The following is a 17,995-nucleotide window of genomic DNA, read 5'->3' as shown; positions in this document are numbered from 1 at the left end:
GAGCGTATCCGTTGACCAGGGGCGAAGCCCCAACCAAGCCGAGTCGGATCGTCCTCTCAGATGGGTCCTAAGGACCCCGGATACCCCCGTGGGACGTCTCCCAGGGGTGTGGAGGAGAAGTCCGAGTTCGTCAACTCCTTCTAGCCTCCACCAGATACTAATGACCCAATTGAGTCTCAGAGTAGCACAGAGATGGAGGACAACCAGGAGACAAACAAGACACACAATACCCACAATGCCAGCAGCAGAGAACTTACCTCCCGATTTTGGGTCGGTGGTCCCTGGGCGGGGGTCTCTATCCCGGACGAGCCCCCAAATGAAAGACCCTCCTCACGGAGTGTCCTTCGTCAGGGAGACCCTCCCCAAGAACCAGCGAAACCAAAGTCCGGTTGCAAATGCAAGAGGCTTTATTGATTACACGGGTACCCGGGCGACACAGTCTATCGGATGACTGGCGCGCCGAGTGAAGGGGAGGAGACCCTTTTATAGGGTGAGAAGCAGGAAGCGGGGGTTACAGAAGCGAGAAGCATAGTTACAGGGTCTTGATTGGCTAACTTAATGCGGCTAGATTTAGCTCTGGTTAGGGCTTTGGAATCAGGAAATGTTTAGGCTAGCCTATTTACTGACCATACATCCTGTTTTTTCAATAACTTGGCCAGAACCGCTTGTGTAGACCTTGTGAAATGGTGGGTGACCATGAACCTTGTGACGTCTGCGAGCCTTGTGACATGGTGGTATTTTTCCAGTCTGACTGAGCCTTTCAGGTGACCTCCCTTAACCATTGTACAAGCCTTACAAAATAGAATCATTTACAAAATAGCAAGCCTTGACTAAACAACATTTAGAAGTGGGGTCTTTCAAAAGAAACAGGTATTTTGTACGGTGAGTACTGAAAAGGATTATGGCTCCTGCATTAGGGAGGGTTGGGGTTGGGGCCTGATGACTGAGATATCATTTTTTTAAAATTACAGGTCCTGCGTCGCTGACGGCACAGTCTTGGGGTTCCGAAGCAAAGGACTGACCCAGTCAGAGAGACGCGATGTCAGGTGAGTCAAGGGCAGGGGCCAGGCTTGGGTGCAGAAGGCTGCGGCTGGTCCAGCACGGGAAGTGTCCAGATTCTCTCGGGGTTCCACAGCGAGATCCCACGGGGCCACAGATTGTTTCTCCCCATCTTTCCAATCTTGTGGTACTGTGTTGTCACTTTCTGTTTCTTTGGTTTCCTGTGTAAGGATTGCACCGCTGAGCCACGCTGCAGGCGGCTTTTCATTATTTGAACTAACCACCGGTATGTGTCTGTGGGTGGGGGATCTCGCGTGTTCCTGGAGACCAGATGAGGGCGAGGGATCCTGCGTCAGAATCTTGGGTGCTGCGACCCACACTGAACTTCTTTGCAAGGACAAGGTGAGGTCTGTACTGGTCCTCTTAGAGCTAAGGTTGTGGACTGGCTCATGTGGGTGCTGGGAGAAGAATTGGGGTCCTCTGTAAGAGCAGCAAGGGCTCTAAACTGCAGAGTCATCTCTACAGTCCCATGAAATCATAAAAAAGCACATTTGTCCAGGTGGTAGCACATGCCTCTAACCCCAGCACTCCCAAGGCGACGGATGCAAATCCCTGTGTTTGAGGCCAGGCTGGTCTGCAGAGCTGGTTCCAGGACAGCCAGGGACACAAACACACGCGCGCGCGCGCACACACACACACACACACACACACACACACACACACACTTTTCCATCTCCTGCATCGCAATTTTAAGAACACTTGTAATAGCTGTTGGCATCTATTACTTGTACAAAATAATGAGTTTGATGTTTTTATACATATTGGATCATATTTTCTCCTTAATTAAAGTATTCAAGACACTGTCCACCTCTCTAATTGTTCTCCCACCCATCTTTCTTTCTCTTTCTTTCTCTTTCTTTCTTTCTCTTTCCCTGTATTGATGTGGGGGAGACAGTTTCTGTGTAGCCCTGAGTGTCCTGGTACTTTTTTGTAGACCACACTAGCCTTTTCTTTCTTTCTGTCTCTCTTTCTTTCTTTCTTTCTTTCTTTCTTCCTTCCTTTCTTTCTTTCTTCCTTTCTTCCTTCCTTTCCTTCTTCCTTCCTTTCTTTCTTCTTTCCTTCTTCCTTCCTTTCTTTCTTTCTTCCTTTATTCCTTTCTTCCTTTCTTCCTTCCTTCCTTCCTACCTTCCTTTCTTCCTTCCTTCCTTCGTTTCTTTTCCTTTCTTTCTTTCTTTCTTTCGACAGGGTTTTCTCTGTCTAGTCTTGGCTGATCTGGACACACTTTGTAGACCACGCTGTTCTCAAACTCACAGAGATCCGCCTTCCTCTGCCTCCTGAGTGCTGGGTTTAAAGGCATGGGCCACCACACCTGGCTCTTCAAACTTGCCTCTGCTTCCTGAGTGCTGAGGTTAACCTTTAAGTTACCACAATGCCCTGCTTATTTATTATTATTGTTAGTTTACCTGCCTCAGTGGAGAGGAATGTGGGCTTTCTGAGTCTGGCTTAATTAGCTGAACAGAATGGTCTCCAGGTCCACCCTGTTGCCTGCACACACCACAGTTTGCTCTGCCTTGTCACTGAATACAGCTTCCCAGTGTGTTAGACCTCAGTTTGTTCATCCCCTGACTCACTGATGGACATCTAGGCCGATTCCGCCTCTTGGCTGCTGTGAGTAAGGCCACAGTCAACATGTGTGCTCAGGTACCCTCTGGCCTTCTGATTTCAGTGTTTCCAGGTACATGCTGAGGGGTGGTACCCATGGATCTGATGATAATTCTAATTTTTCTTTCTGAGTAAATCGATAGTGGTTTCTGGAGTGGTCCCACTGTTTTCCATGTTTGCTGATAGTGTAAATATGAATAAATTTCCTGCTGATCCTCACCTTAATTTTCCTTTCTAAATCCTCCCTTCTTTCTTTCCTTCTTTCTTTTAGATTATTGGCCGGGTGTGGTGGCACATATATTTAATTCTAGTGCTTGGGAGGCAGAGGCAGGAGGATTTGTATGAGTTCCAGGTCACCCAGAACTACAGTGAGTAGACACATGACTCACAGTGGTCTGTCCTCCTCTGGCTCCAAAGCAAGGGCCTTAAAGGTGTCTCCTCCCATCACAGGCTGGGCAAGCTGGGGTTTCTAAGGGTTTGGAATTAGGGTGAGACTTCTAGCTCTTTGTGGGAACCAGGCCCGACTGGGCTGCCTGCCTGTCTTGCTGTTTCATGTCCTGTTTCTAGCAGCTTCCATGTCTGTGGTTATGTTGGTTAGCTAGTCATGTTTACTGCTCTGAGAACGCACCCCTCCCCTCTTGGGGACTTTTCCTCTTGAGGGATTTCACCTGTGAGAGGCATTCCTGTTTTGCTGCCTATAAAAAGGCTCTTTGGACACTGAATAAAAGCTGCTGCTGTTGAGGCTGGAGAGATGGCTCAGCGGTTAAGAGTACCATCTGCTCTTCCAGAGGTCCTGAGTTCAATTCCCAGCAACCACATGGTGGCTCAAAACCATCTATTGTGAGATCTGGTGCCCTCTTCTGGTGTGCAAGTGTACATGCAGGCAGAGCACTGTATATGTGATAAATAAATCTTTAAAAAAAAAAAAAGAAAGCTGCTGCTGCTGCTGCTCTAGGCATAAAGGACCGCTGTTTTATTGTGTGTTAAATCCGCAGTCCCTTGCCCTTGATGGGCATCGAGGTGGGGCAGGTGCCACAGCTCTTGTAATCTAGCAAACAAACAAACACCCCCCACTCCCACCCCCAGCCCCAAGAAATCAAACCCTCAGGGTGTGCCCAGTTTCTTGGGTTTGGGTTAATTCTAGATGTAATCAAGTCAACAAATAACTTTATCAGTACTTTTCTACATATGAGTGTTTGCCTGTGTCTCTGTCTGTGTACCATGTATGTGATGTGCCCAAGGAGGTCAGAGAGGGCGTCAGGTCCTGTGCACACAGAGTCATGCATGGTTCTGAGGCACTTGTAGGTGCTGGGAAGCAAACTGGGCTCCTCTGCAAGAGCAGCAAGTGGCTCAGTTGGTGGGGTGTTTGCTTCTCTCCAGCACCAAATTGTATTATTCTTAACTATGATAACACTTGCCTCTGCCTCTTGCATGCTGAGATCAATGGAGTACGGTATTGTAAAACTCACTGTTTTTTACTTTTTAAATTTATTTTTAATTTTTAAAATTGTTCACGATTTTTTTTTTTTTTTTAGGTTTTTCGAGATAGGGTCTCTCTGTGTTAGCCTTGGCCGTCCTTGACTCACTTTGTAGACCAGGCTGGCCTCAAACTCACAGCAATCTGCCTGCCTCTGCCTCCCGAGTGCTGGGATTAAAGGCCTGCGACACCACGCCTGGCTTGTTCACAACTTTTCTAAAGGATTTCTTAATTTCTTATGTATACAGTGCTCTGCCTGCATGTCCACCTGTCAGCCAGAAGAGGGCACCAGGTCACTTTATTGATGGTTGTGAGTCACCCTGTGGTTGCAGGGAATTGAACTCAGGACCTCTGGAAGAGCAGACAGTACTCTTAACCCCTGAGCCATCTTTTTCAGCCCTAAACTCAGCATTTAAACTTTTTTTTCTTTAAAATTGACCCAAACAGCCGGGCGTGGTGGCGCACGCTTTTAATCCCGGCACTCGGGAGGCAGAGGCAGGCAGATTGCTGTGAGTTCAAGGCCAGCCTGGTCTACAAAGCGAGTCCAGGACACCCAGGGCTACACAGAGAAACCCTGTCTCGAAAAACCAAAAAAAAAAAAAAAAAAATTGAACCAAACAAAAAGAAACTTATGTTTTTTGGGAAATAACATTTAAGGACAGAATGCTGCCTACTGTATTGTTTATAAATAAAAAATCTTTGTATAGTTGAAAACACAAAAACAAAACCAAAAATGAATGAACATGTTCTAGTCTTATTTATTTATTGGTTTTTCAAGGCAAGATTTCTCTGTGTAGCCTTGGCTAACCTGGAAATCGCTCTGTAAGAAAAAGCCAGCCTCCAACTCACAGAGATCTGCCTGCCTCTGCCTCTGCCTCTGGTGTGCTGGGATTAAAGGTGTGAGCCAACACCTCCTGGACCTAAATATGTTTCATTGTCTCTGTCTCTGCCTCTCTCTGTGTCTGTCTGTCTGTCTGTCTGTCTGTCTGTCTGTCTGTCTGTCTCTCTCTCTCCTTCTCTCTCTCTCTCCTTCTCTCTCTCTCTCTCTCTCTCTCTCTCTCTCTCTCTCTCTCTCTCTGTAGTGTTTGTGTCTATGTCTATGTTTATCTGAACACAGGTACACATGGAGGCCAGAGGCATCAGATCCTCTGAGGTTGGAGTTCTGAGCAGTCGTGAGCGTCTCCATGGGGTCCGCTCTGCAAGAGCAGTAGACACTCTCCACTGCTGGGCCATCTTTCCAGCCCCTTTAAAGGGTTATTTTATTGCCAACTACGTGCTCATTGGCTTGTCTCTGTTTGGAGATGTGCATGTGAGCACAGGCATTTGAAGAGGCCACAGGTGCCGGATTCCATGGAGCTGGGGATATGGTGGCTGTCACTGCCCCAGTGTGGGAAGTGTACTCGTGTGCCCTGGTAAAGCAGTGTGCACTTGGAACTGCTAGGCCATCTCTGCAGGTCTATTTTTTAAAAATCATGTTTCTTGTTTTTTTGATGTGATAATACTTTCTCTTTACTACTGTTTTAAGTGAAAAAATCTTCGAGTGTGTGTGTGTGTGTGTGTGTGTGTAGTGCATGAGTGTCAGTCTTTAGCTTCTACCTGTTTGAGAAACGGTGTCTGGTTTGCTGCTGTGTACATCAGGATAGCCAGCCTGAGAGTTGTCAGTTCTTCGGCCTCCACCTCTCATGTCTAGAAGTGCTTGGGCCACACATGGATCCACACACTGTATCCGTGTGTATATAGGTTCTGAGGACCCTCCCACATTGTGACACTCCCCAGTTCCCTCTATTTTATTTAACAAAATTAATTGTATTTGGACATTTTAATGTCTGTGTGTGGGGTGGGGGGCTGTATTCTGAGTGTCCCTGGAGACCAGAAGAGGGTTAGGTGTCCCTGAGTCAGAAGTCATGGGTGCTGGGAACCACACAGGACTCGTTTCCAAGAGCAGAATATGATCTATACCGGGGCCCTTGGAGCTAAATGTTGTGAACAGGTTCATGTGGGAGCTGGGGACAGAACTGAGGTCATCTGTAAGAGCAGCAGGGCTCTTAGCCACAGAGCCATCTCTACAGTCCCATGAGATATTCAATGTACCCTTAAAAATATATTTAGCCAGGTGGTGGTGGCACAAGCCTTTAATCCCAGCATTTGGGAGGCAGAAGCAGGCAAATCTTTTGAGTTCGAGGCCAGACTGGTGAATTAAGGCCACAGTCCAATTGGGTGTTCATGGAACCCTCTGGCATTCATATTTAGTTCTTTTGGATATATGCTGAAGGATGGGACAGCTGGATATTATGGAAATTCAAATTTCATGTCCTGAGGAACTTCCATACTGGTTTCCTGAGTGGTCACACTAATTTACATTTCCTTTGATATTGTAAACATGAGGGTCCTTCCTCCAGTCCTCACAAGGCTGTGTTCTTCCTTCCTTCCTTCTTTCTTTCTTTCTTTCTTTCATTCAGATTATTAATAGGGAGTGATGGTTTATATTTTTAATTCTGGTGCTTGGATGCAGCGGCAGGAAGGTCCGTGTGAGTTCCAGGTCAGCTGGAACTACAGAGAGTGGTCACACAGAATTCCAACACATCTGTCTGCCTCTGGCTTCAGCATGAAGAGATTAAAGGTGTGGTCTACACCAGCTGACCAGGGCGGGTTTTCTTTTCTTTTCTTTTCTTTCTTTCTGTCCTTCTTTCTTTCTGAGAACTGTGTTTCTGTGTTCTGCCTTGTCTATACTGGAACAGTTTCTTCGACCAGTCTGGCCTCCAATTCAAAGATATCCACCTGCCTCTGCCTCCCCTAGTGCAGGAATTCAAGGTATGTACTACCTCACCCTGCTCAATGTGGGTGTCCAAACTCAATGGAACTGGATTTAGGGTGGCTTTTGTATTTCTAAGAGCATCTTTAATTGGAGCATTAAACAGCCACCAGCAAAATCCAAGAGAGTCCAGGCTCTTTTTCATGTGAGTGTGTGTGTGTGTGTGTGTGTGTGTGTGTGTGTGTGTGTGTGTGTGTAAGCATGGGTGTGTACACTAGGATGTTTTTCATTTGGCAAAGAACATGGGCACACAAGAGGTCACTCCTCTGGTAATGGACAAACAACACCTGTTCTCTGACAAGTCTGGTCCCAGGAAACACACACAACACACAGGCTCACAAGCCTGTTTCACATCCCAACCTTGGGATCAAACCAAAAACATGTTTGCATTCACTACAAGTCAGAGGTAAGGTATGACCAGTTTTCACAAGAACCTAGAGCAGCCCGTGCAAGAGCAAGTGAGTTCCGGAAGGTATTACAGTAGAGCTCTGGGTCCGGTAGAGTTTGGTGTAGCTGAGTGCGGCGGCCATCAGAGGCAGGGTTCCCAAGCAGAGCAATATAGTGATAAGCAGAGATAGGCCAGATTGAAGCCCTGAGCTAGCAGAGGCCTTTTGAGGCAGAACAGCTGACTGGAACCAGCCAGTGTTCAGAGAAGCAGAAAGGGTGAGCTTATTCAGCAATAAGTCTCAGAGGCTGAAAACATTGTAGGTTTAGCTTAGCAAATGGAGGATGAAAGCTGCAGCCTTCAAGGTCAGGGTGTGCAGAAGGTGAGACTGTTTGGAGGCTCGAAGCTTCCAGCCTAGGCTTGGGGTAGTTATATATAAACTCTCTGGGACCCGCCCAAGCCATGTGCTCATAAAGCTTGTGTACAGCTCGCATCTCATGCCACAGCTCAGGAGAGAAAAAACAACTTTCCCAAGCCTGGTCCACAGAACAAGCAGGGCTACACAGAGAACGCTGTCATACCAAAAAACAAACAAACAAACAAAAAACCCAAACCAAACAAAACCCAACAACATTAACAAATTTTAATGTAAAGTGGTGGCTAGGGTTTAGCTTGGCATAGTAAACAATTTAAGAATGAAAGTGCTCTTGCCTCTTCCCTCCACAGGCCAGCTCCAACTCTGGAATTCTCTTTCATATTAAGTGATGAACAACTCAGAGCACTGGAACACGCCTTCCGCAGGAACATGGTTCCAGATAATGAGGAAATTCAGGAATTGGCATCAAGGCTCCAGCTTGAGTCACCATGGTGCAGGTTTGTGTATGGAGCGTCTCTCAGGGTCATCACTTAGTCCATGGATTCCTGTGGGCTTTGTTTTGTTCTTGTCACTTAATGTTATAAAATGATCCATGTGTGTGTGTGCACACCTCCTTCTGTGTATGTGCAGCAAACATGCCTGGTGCCTGAGGACGCTAGAGGAGGCTGTCGTGTCCCATGGAGGCGGAGTTGCAGGGGCTGGGGGCTGGGAATGGAACCCGGGTTTTCTGTGAGAACAGCAAGTGCGCTTAACCACCAAGCCATCTCTCCAGTTCCACTGCCTTTTGCTTTCATGAGAGAACAGCTGACATATCCAAGGCTGCTCTTTTCTTTGTTTGGGACAGAGTTTCTGTGTGTAGCCTTGCTTGTCTGGGATTCACTCTGTAGACCAGGATGGCCTCAAATTGATAGTGTTACTTCTTCCTCTGGGATCTCGGTGCTTGGATGGATGGTGAGGGCTGTTGTTCCTTGCACTGTGTTTTCTTTAAACATGTCCTGTTACTGACAGAGGTATTGTTCAGGAATGGATTCTACAAAGGAATGGGTGGTTTGTTTTCACAACCACTCACTTTTTGATATAAACTAAGGCTCCCTAGAGGGTTATAAATACAAGATCTCCATTGTGAATGTAGGCCTGGCTCTAAGCTCACAGGGCTAAATGGCTTTTTCTTCCTTCCTTCTTGTCTTTTTTGTTCCTTTTTATGTTTTCTTTTGTTGAGACAGGTTTTCTCAGTGTATCTTTGACTGCCTTGGTCTACAGAGTGAATTCTATAACAGCCAGGGTAACACAGAGAAACCTTGGATCAAAACACAAAAACAAAATTATATGTATCTTACTGTGCATATTAAATATATAAATTAAGCACCTTTAAAAATTTGAATGATTTCTAAAAAATATTCAATACTACTCTTTCTTTTCAGATGTGGTTTAATTATCATCAAGAGCAAGTGCTGCCCTGGAGAGGATGTGATGAGTGTAATTTGTCTCTGGTAGCGTTCACTGTGGTGACTGAAATGGGAGGAGCATCACACAACTAGGCTGTTCCAGTGAGGTCTGCATCATGCATCCAAGCCAGGCAAATGAGAAGAGCACCAACCAGCCAGCCCATGCCAGTGAGTGGTGATTCATCCAGCCAGGCCTTGCCAGAGACGGTTAGGATCACCCATCTTGGCCAGGCTATTGACACAATAACCAACCAACTAGACCATGCCAGTGACAGGTGAATCATCCAGCCAGGTCATGCCAGTGAGGGATGCAGCATCCAGCCAGGCCTTTCCTGTGACTGTTAGATCACCCAACCTGGTCACAGTATTGACACAAGCACCAACCAACCAGGTCTAGCAACCACCTGCGACTCTGCCTCCATGGGAAACGACAGCCTCCTGTAGCGTCCTCAGGCACCAGGCATGTTTGCTGCACATACAGAGAAGGAGGTGTGCACACATACACATGGATCATTTTAAAACATTAAATGACAAGAACAAAAACAAAGCCCACAGGAAACCCTGGACTAGGTGATGACCCTGAGAGACGCTCCACACACAAACCTCTACCGTGGTGACATCAAGCTGGAGTTTTGAAGCCAGTTGCTGGATTTCATCTGGTCTGGATACATGTTTCTGAGGAAGGCATGTTGCAATGCCCTGGTTTGTTCACGACTATGACAGGGAATGTCCGATTTTGTTGTGGCTGTCCTGATGAGGGGCGAGACAGGAGCACTTTCATTCTCAAATTGATTACTACACAGAACTAAACCATAGCCACCACTTTAATTATCCTCGAGAGGAAGTGCTGAATTTACCTTCCAGCCAGGCCATGCCAGTGACAGCTGAATCATCCATCCATTCGATGCCAGAGATGGATGCATCATCCGGCCAGACCGTACCAGTCATGGATGCATCTTCCAGCCAGGCTGCACCAAATACAGTAGCTTCACCCAAGTAGGCTAAGAGAGGTAGAGGAGGACTATGCAAGCAAGCGGAAGAGCGTGAGATCACAGCACCTGACACTCAAGGAGAAGCAAAGGAAGAGGATGGACAGGGTCAAGCGAAGAGACTAAAGCCAGTGCCTGCTACCTGGCCTGGGAGGAAGAGCACCTGACAGTGGGTAATAGGTTCATTATCATGGTCACCTTTGTGCTCAACTTTAAAGGCATCGTTGTCTCGATGTGGGATTATTTGAGGGGATATTACTGATTAACAAATAAAGGAGGATTTATTGATTATTGGACTCGATACTAACTATTCATGGTAATAAAAAAGTGGCAAAATATGGGGATTGAATCTAAGTCTGAGAAGTCTTGTGTGAAAGGAAGGTTCTTAGTCAAAGTGCCCAAGCTTAAAACCAAAATACTTTTGAATAAAAACTGTCTCCCTCACGTCTCTTTAAGAGAGACTCCTCTTCTCACCCACAGACAAAGGCAGCTTCCTGTGGGCACATGGGAGATAAAGGGAAAGGACTTAACACACCCAGGTTGGCTGCTGCTTCTGGCCTGACTCTCACAGAGCAATGGTGGCTCCAGAGGCGGCATGGTTAGAAAACAGGAGCTGGGAGGCAAGGAATCTTCTAGATGGAGGTGGGGAATGGAATTAGCCATCTAAATGAAGAAACAGGGACTGCTATGGTCTCTCTCCAAGGTGCCATGGCACAGGACACTTGGCCTTTCTCTGGCTTTGTTTTGGTTGCTGTCATGGACCAGGTTGCATGGTGGGTAATGGTGATCATGGTTTTCCATGCTTTCTCTACAGAAGATCAGGGAGAGATGGGGGAGAAAGCCAAGGGATGGAGCACTAAGGCACAGGCAGGCAAAAATGGAGGAAGGAACAAAACTCTTCCTGATAGAGAATAGAAACTTGACAGTAGCTGCATCTCAGGGCTGTCTGGATACAAGATGCCTGTCAGCTGTTTCTGGAAAGGGCTTAGCGATGTGCTGTATCAACCACTTTAAAGATACATGTTATAAAGACACTTATGTAAAAGGCAGAAATGAAGGATCAGCCTAATCCTGGAGGTTTCAGTGTTACTCCAAAAAAGAAAAAAAAACCTGTCCCCAATAGAATAGAACTATGCATTTGTTCATCCTTGATAAAGGATATAAAAGGACACTCCCATGGCTGTAAAGGATTCACAAACCACGCTGTATATCGCGTGACGTCCATACCCACTGAGTGTAAAGCAGCAGCTATGGGCTCTAGTGTGTCACAGACACCATCAGCTTTCCTCTTCCACAGCCTTCATCGTTTTCAAGCTCTCTGAACTGTACCCCAGAGATTCACATCCTGTAGCAACAAGATAATGTACAAAATAAGGCCTTCTGCGTACATGTCAAAATAGTAACAGGCTTGGAAAACTATAGCATGTTCTCAATGTCTGTACCTTTTCACATAATCCACTCACTACACAGAAAGTAGTTTTACCCCAAATACAAGTAATTGTCATTTTCTTTGTCTTTAAGGTTTTTCAAGACAGGATTTCTCTGTGTAGCCTTGGTTGTCCTGGACTGATTTTCTAGACCAGGCTGGTCTCGAACTCAACAGTGATCCACCTGCTTCTGCCTCCCAGTGTTAATTGTTATTTTCTAGGGTAAAGTAAGGATGTTCATGAATCTTCAACCTTGGCAACCTCACCTAGCACGGTCTCTAAGCCTGTAGCCAGGTCAGCCACTAAAAGATTTTTTTTAAATTATATTAAATCAACTTTGAAAAAAAATCCCTGCAGTGTGATTTAGGGAAAGAAAAAAAAGTGGATTTGGCACAGGCATGCCAACAGGGTAAGAAAGTTTCCCTAAACAAAACTTCATCCTCCACATAGAATCCAAATCTGTCAACCATCTGTGGCAGGTAAGGTGCAGCAGCAACACCGTCATTAGCACAAAAGGAAAGCAGAAACTCTGCAACACATATTACCTTCAGCTGTGGGTTTTTTTTTTTTAATCAAAGATTTATTCTAAAAAACATGGGTTTGCCAGGCTTGGTGGCATACATCTTTTTTCCCAGCATTCAGGAGGCAGAGGCAGACAGATTAGTTTAAAGTCGAGGTCATCCTGGTTTACAAAGCCAGTCCAGGAAAGCCAAGGAATCACAGAGAGACCCTGTCTCAAAAAACCAAAACCAAAAAAAAAGTTGGGCGTGGTAGCCCACGCCTTTAATCCCAGCACTCAGGAGACAGAGGCAGGCGGATCGCTGTGAGTTCAAGGCCAGCCTGGTCTACAAAGAGAGTCCAGGACAGCCAAGGCTACACAGAGAAACCCTGTCTCCAAAAACCAAAAAACAAAAGAGGGTGGGGCTGGAGAAATGGCTCAGCAGTTAGGAGCACTGTCTGCTCTTCCAGAGGTCCAGTGTTCAATTCCCAGCAACCACAGGGTGGCTCATACCCACCTCTACTGGGTTCTGAAGCCTTCTTCTGGCATGCAGGTGTGCATACAGATAGAACACTCCTATACATAAAATAAATGAATAAATATTCAAAAATCCATGGGTTTTTCTGAAATCTGGATTGGAATGTCCATCCCACTTGGACATTAAATGTCGCTTAAACAAAAATCGAGCATTACACCTCAGTGTTCTACCATCCAAGCATTGTAAAGTGATGGCTACACAGCAGCAGCAGCTGGTAAAATGCACCTAGTCTTTGGCCTTGACACCTCTTGTGTAAGTTTATTATATGATAAAATTCTTCACAGTTTAGGACATCAGGAAGCAGAAATTTACATATAATTATATATTGACATACACACTATGTCCACATGCTTTTTCAGGTGTCCATAAACCAGGAATATGTGCTTATCCTTAGGGTACCAACCTTGAGCAGCCACCCTGAATAGATTGGTGTGCACTGTCAAACAGTTTCCCAGAAATGCTTAGAAACAGGACAAGAATATCCTTATACACAATTATAATAAAAACATCACCTTATTTACATAGCACCTGTCTCCCAAGAGATCGAGATGGTTTATGGACATTTTCAGTCTCTCTGTGAGGCAGGACATTGGGGACACCATGAGTTATCTTTTCAGCAGCCCAGTGACTGCCAGGACCAAGCACTGTGACAGCGGTAGAGCAACATAGGGGCACATAAGACCTCGTGGCTCTCAGTCTCCCTTACCACAGTCTTGTGGTTCAGCAGGATTCCCAGCACAAAGGGTTAATGTCCTAGTCTTCCTGTGTCTGCACTGTGCTTTAGACTTGTACCACAAGGAGATCAAGTGGGATTTGGTTTCGGCAGGTGAAAACAATCTAACATTCAGTGTGACTATAATCCAGTGTAATTTCTCCAGGACATGTGTACCACAGCCGATTGGTCCACGAGGGAGGGAGGGACCATGTCTAACATCGCAAGGAGTCCTCATCCACACAGCTGCTGATGCCTGAGGACACAGACAGCCCAGGGCCTGGCACTGTCTAAGGTCTTTTCTCCTTCCCCATATGGTCTGCACATATAAATAAGGATCTCAGCAAGAAATGTGCGGTCGGCAACAGTTCTCGAGCAAAGGCCTTAATGGTGAAGTTTAAAGGCCACGGGCTCCTCAGGGCCATGTTGGTTAAAGATGGGAGACCTGGCAACCGTGGAAGTAAATGTGTGAAAATGGAGGCCTCATTTCACAGGAGAGCCTGTGCGGTCACTCTCCAGGACACCATGGATGGTGGAGATCATCACTGCTGTTGGGATTGACGTTGACATCTGAGGTAGAGCTAATTTGGAGGAGATGGAGCTGAGGAGGACGAGAAATGGAAACTGTGCTCAGAACTCTGGCTGTGACAGGAGGCAGAGCTGGAGGAGCTGGTGTAGGCAATTACACCTCCTGCATTCCGTCCACGGTGCTCGGTGGGGTGCTGACTAAGGTGAGGTGTCAGGATGCTTTAGAAGCCAGCTTCTCCCTTTATACCTGAGACACCGTCATGGGGAACAGGTGGTGCTCATGCCTAGCACAAAGAGACAGAAGGAACTGTGCAGGTGACAAGGTACATGCCAACCAGCGTTAGGTCCCCAAACACAAGGGCTATGAAGGAAAAACTGCCCATTCCATGTGGAGAAAGGGGCAGGGTGAAAATAGCCACAACAAATATAAAAAACCAGGTACACATACAACTCATTTATAGTACAAGGTTTACTTCCAGTGTTTTTTTTTTTTTTTAATTTATGTGCATTGGTGTGAGGGTGTCAGATCTTGGAGTTACAGACAGTTGTGAGCTGCCATGTGGGTGCTGGGAATTGAACCTGGGACCTTTGGAAGAGCAGACAGTGCTCTTAACCACTGAGCCAACTCTCCAGCCCTACTTCCAGTGTATTTAAAGTTGCTATTACTACCTGTTTAGGATAAGTAAAGAAAGCAAGCTAATTGTTAGATGGTCCGCTCATGGTTAAATTTCTAGTCTAATTCAGCACAGGAATATTTGTACTAGGATTAAGAGAGATGATTCTTTAGATAGATAACGTAAAAATTAATTAACTGGTGATCTTCCAAAACCTCAGAGACCTCCAGAAAATGGCCATGATATAGACACATTTGTGGAAATGGGGATGACTATGCCAAAAGATTTTCTAAGTTTCTTTCCCTATGGAGCCTGACGGAATCAGAGGGTCTGTGGTGACCTACAAACACATCCATGGCTTTGGGGAAAGACCTGAATAGTCAAAGCTGGAATTTTTCCGTGACGGTGGTTTCCCCGGATGGGGACCATTCTCCCTTCCACATTCTCCATGCTGAGTTTGCAGACTGCCGGCCTCTATGAGACTAAGTCTTGCCCAGTTCAATGCTTTCTTTGGTCAGAACTGCATTGATCATGGTGTCTCTTCACAGCAATAGAGACTCACCAAGACACTTGCCTTTGGGATGGAGAGATGTCTGAGAGGTCAAGCACTGTGGCTGCTCTTCCAGAGGTCCTGAGTTCAATTTTCAGCAACCACACGGTGGCTCACAGCCATCTATAGTGAGATCTTGTGTCCGCCCCCCCCCCCATCTAGAGTACAGACCTACATACAGGCAGAACACTGTATACATAATAAATAAATCTTTTTAAAAAGGGACACTTGCCTTCTATTAATTTCTCCTCTGCTGAGGCTAAAGTGTAGGGTCTCCAGCACACTAGACATGGGCATACTATAACGGAGATATAACCCAGCCCCTCACAGATCCCTTACAACTGAGCCACAACCCCAACTCCTCACCGGGGAGTCTAGGCAGGGGCTCCACCACTGAGCCATGTCCCTTCCCCCTCACTGGGGGAGTCTAGGGAGGTGCTCTACCACGTGGCCACACCCTCAGGCTATCAGTATGGGCTCTAGGAAAATCCTCTGCCCCTGAGCCATGATCCCAATACCCAGCTGATATTCCTGCAAGGAGTTGGTTTTTGAGTGTCCTCTCATTTACAGATGCTAGCAGAGGTGTCACACACTAAACATTCCTGTTCAAAAGGGGAAACAGGTCCATAGAGCATGCAAGAAGAGATGTCTATATGGATAAACAGGCACTAGCAGCTTGTGCTGAGAGGTGGCTAATACCTGTAGATTTCTGTTTTCCTCAGGAGGGATGGCGTTACTCTTTCATCTGAGCTTGGCGGTTGTGTTTCTAACTCCCCTGCATCAGGGAGTTAGCTGGACAAGCAATGCAGTTCCGGAAGCCAGGGAAGTCTGGGAAGTCTTTTCAGGTAATGACCGCTCTGGATGGAAACAGGTTAAATCATACCACGCAAATGCCTGAAAATACTGATGGAAAGAAAACATGATGAGCAGGAAGCAATGCGGAAAACTGGCACACAGACCCAAAAGAAAGAGTACAGAAAAAAAATTGCTACTTAGTTGAGGAACACCTGTATAAAATGTGGGGGGTTCATAACCTAGGCTATCCTGCTACAGCACCAAAGGCACACACAGTGACTGAGACACATCACTGTCAGCTTTCCTGCTGTCCTGTTCTAGCCCTCCAAGGGACACCTGCAAATCTCCAGTCCTTGTCCTAAGCCTGAAGTCACTTTGACTTTGAGGAACAGCAGAGCCTTGAAGGCAGATCCGGAACTACTGCAGCACTAAAGCAAGAAAGGCCATGTCCTGAGAAAGGGCTTTTCCCCTCAAGGAAAGACACCTTGTTACATAGATGGCTTATATATGCACTTGTGTACACACACACACACACACACACACACACACACACACACACACACCTATAATAGGGTCTTATGACCTCTCCTGGCATGTAGATATATATGCAATTAAAGCATTAGTAAACATAAAATAAATATATAAACATTCTTTTTTAAAGAGTTCGGGGGAACAAAACATTTCTGGGATTCCCAGCACAGCAACACACTAGGCTCTGCCACTGTCTCTAGACACTAGATAGAGGTGAGACATGGTGGGATTGACACAGACACACTGGGCAGGCTGAGGGTAAGAGCGGAAACTCCTGGTAAGTGAAGGCTTTCATGGGACACGCCCCTTGGGCCAGTATGCAGATATAAGTGAGCAGATACCATTCGCCTTTTTCTGCTTCTGGGTTAACTCACTCATTATGATCATTTCTAGTTCAACCCATTTGTCCACAACTTTTCGGAATTCCTTGTTTTTGATAGCTGAGTAGTATTCCATAGTGTATATGTACCACAGTTTCTTTATCCATTCTTCTACTGAGGGGCACTTAAGCTGTTTCCATGATCAGGCTGTTATGAATATAAGGCTGCTATGAACCACATCCCCTGGATGGGGAGACCTGGTGGCACTCAGAGGAAGGACAGCAGGCTACCAGGAAGAGACTTGATACCCTATGAGCATGTAGAGGGGGAGGAGGTCCCCCTCAGTCACAGTCATAGGGGAGGGGAGTAGGGGAAAATGGGAGGATACAAGGGAGGGGATAACCATTGAGAGTAATATGAATAAATTAATAAAATAAAATTTAAAAAAAGAGAGTGGAAAATCACCCTCTGGGTCTCAACATTCCTGTTTTAAATTTGTGTGTGTGTGTGTGTGTGTGTGTGTGTGTGTGTGTGTGTACACTTAGGTGTATGTGTCAGCCATCGATTTAGCAAGGTGTATTTGCTTGAGGGGAAAAGCAGTTTCTCAGGAGACGGCCTTTCTTTAGTTCTGGGGTTGTTTGGGATCTACTTTCTTTCTTTTTTTAAATATCTATTTATTTATTATGTATACAGTGTTCTGCCTGCATGTACACCTGCAGGCCAGAAGAGGGCGCCAGATCTCATTGTGGATGGTTGTGAGCCACCATGTGGTTGCTGGGAATTGAACTCAGGACCTCTGGAAGAGCAGTCAGTGCTCTTAAGCGCTGAGCCATCTCTCCAGCCCCTGGGACCTACTGTCAAGGCTCTGCTGTTCCTCAAACTCACAGTGACTTCAGGCGCAGGACAAGGGCTGGCGATTTGCAGGTGCCATTTGGAGGGCTGTATAGTGAGACACTGTTTCAGGAAGTCTAACACTTGTCAGGTGATGGTGGTGGAAGCCTTTAACCCCAGCACTCAGGAGAAAGAGTCAGAGGGAGACAAAGTGAGTCCAGGACAGCCAGCGCTACACAGAGAGACACTGTCTCAAAAAAAAAAAAAAAAAACCAACCAAACAAACAAAACAGGAAGTGAGCCCTGCAGGGCCTGGCTGTCAGGGTTACTTTAGAAACAGGGGAGCATGCAGCAGGCTGGCTTCAAACATTCAGTGTTGGTGACGCTGGCCTCAAATTGGTTCTTCTACCTCCACCTGCTCGATATTGGGATTCCAGGCCGACACCATTGTGCCTCGTTCGTAACTTTGTTTTAACACTTGTTGGGGCTCAGGTGAGCTGTATTT

General features: G+C 46.2%; 1 long non-coding RNA gene across 1 annotated transcript; it reads left to right on the top strand.

The window, feature by feature from the left end:
* Positions 1–862: 862 nt before the first annotated feature.
* Positions 863–10,431, top strand: LOC311591466. The gene is made up of 4 exons (XR_014777111.1): positions 863–882; positions 972–1,046; positions 8,062–8,208; positions 9,133–10,431. It is a non-coding gene; the product is annotated as an uncharacterized lncRNA (long non-coding RNA).
* The last annotated feature ends 7,564 nt before the right edge of the window (positions 10,432–17,995 follow it).

This window comes from Acomys minous (assembly GCF_964271855.1).
Source record: "Acomys minous genome assembly, chromosome: 20".
Taxonomy (NCBI): Eukaryota; Metazoa; Chordata; class Mammalia; order Rodentia; family Muridae; genus Acomys; species Acomys minous.
The sequence above is the reverse complement of the archived record's forward strand: the minus strand, read 5'-3'. Positions and strand labels throughout refer to the sequence as shown.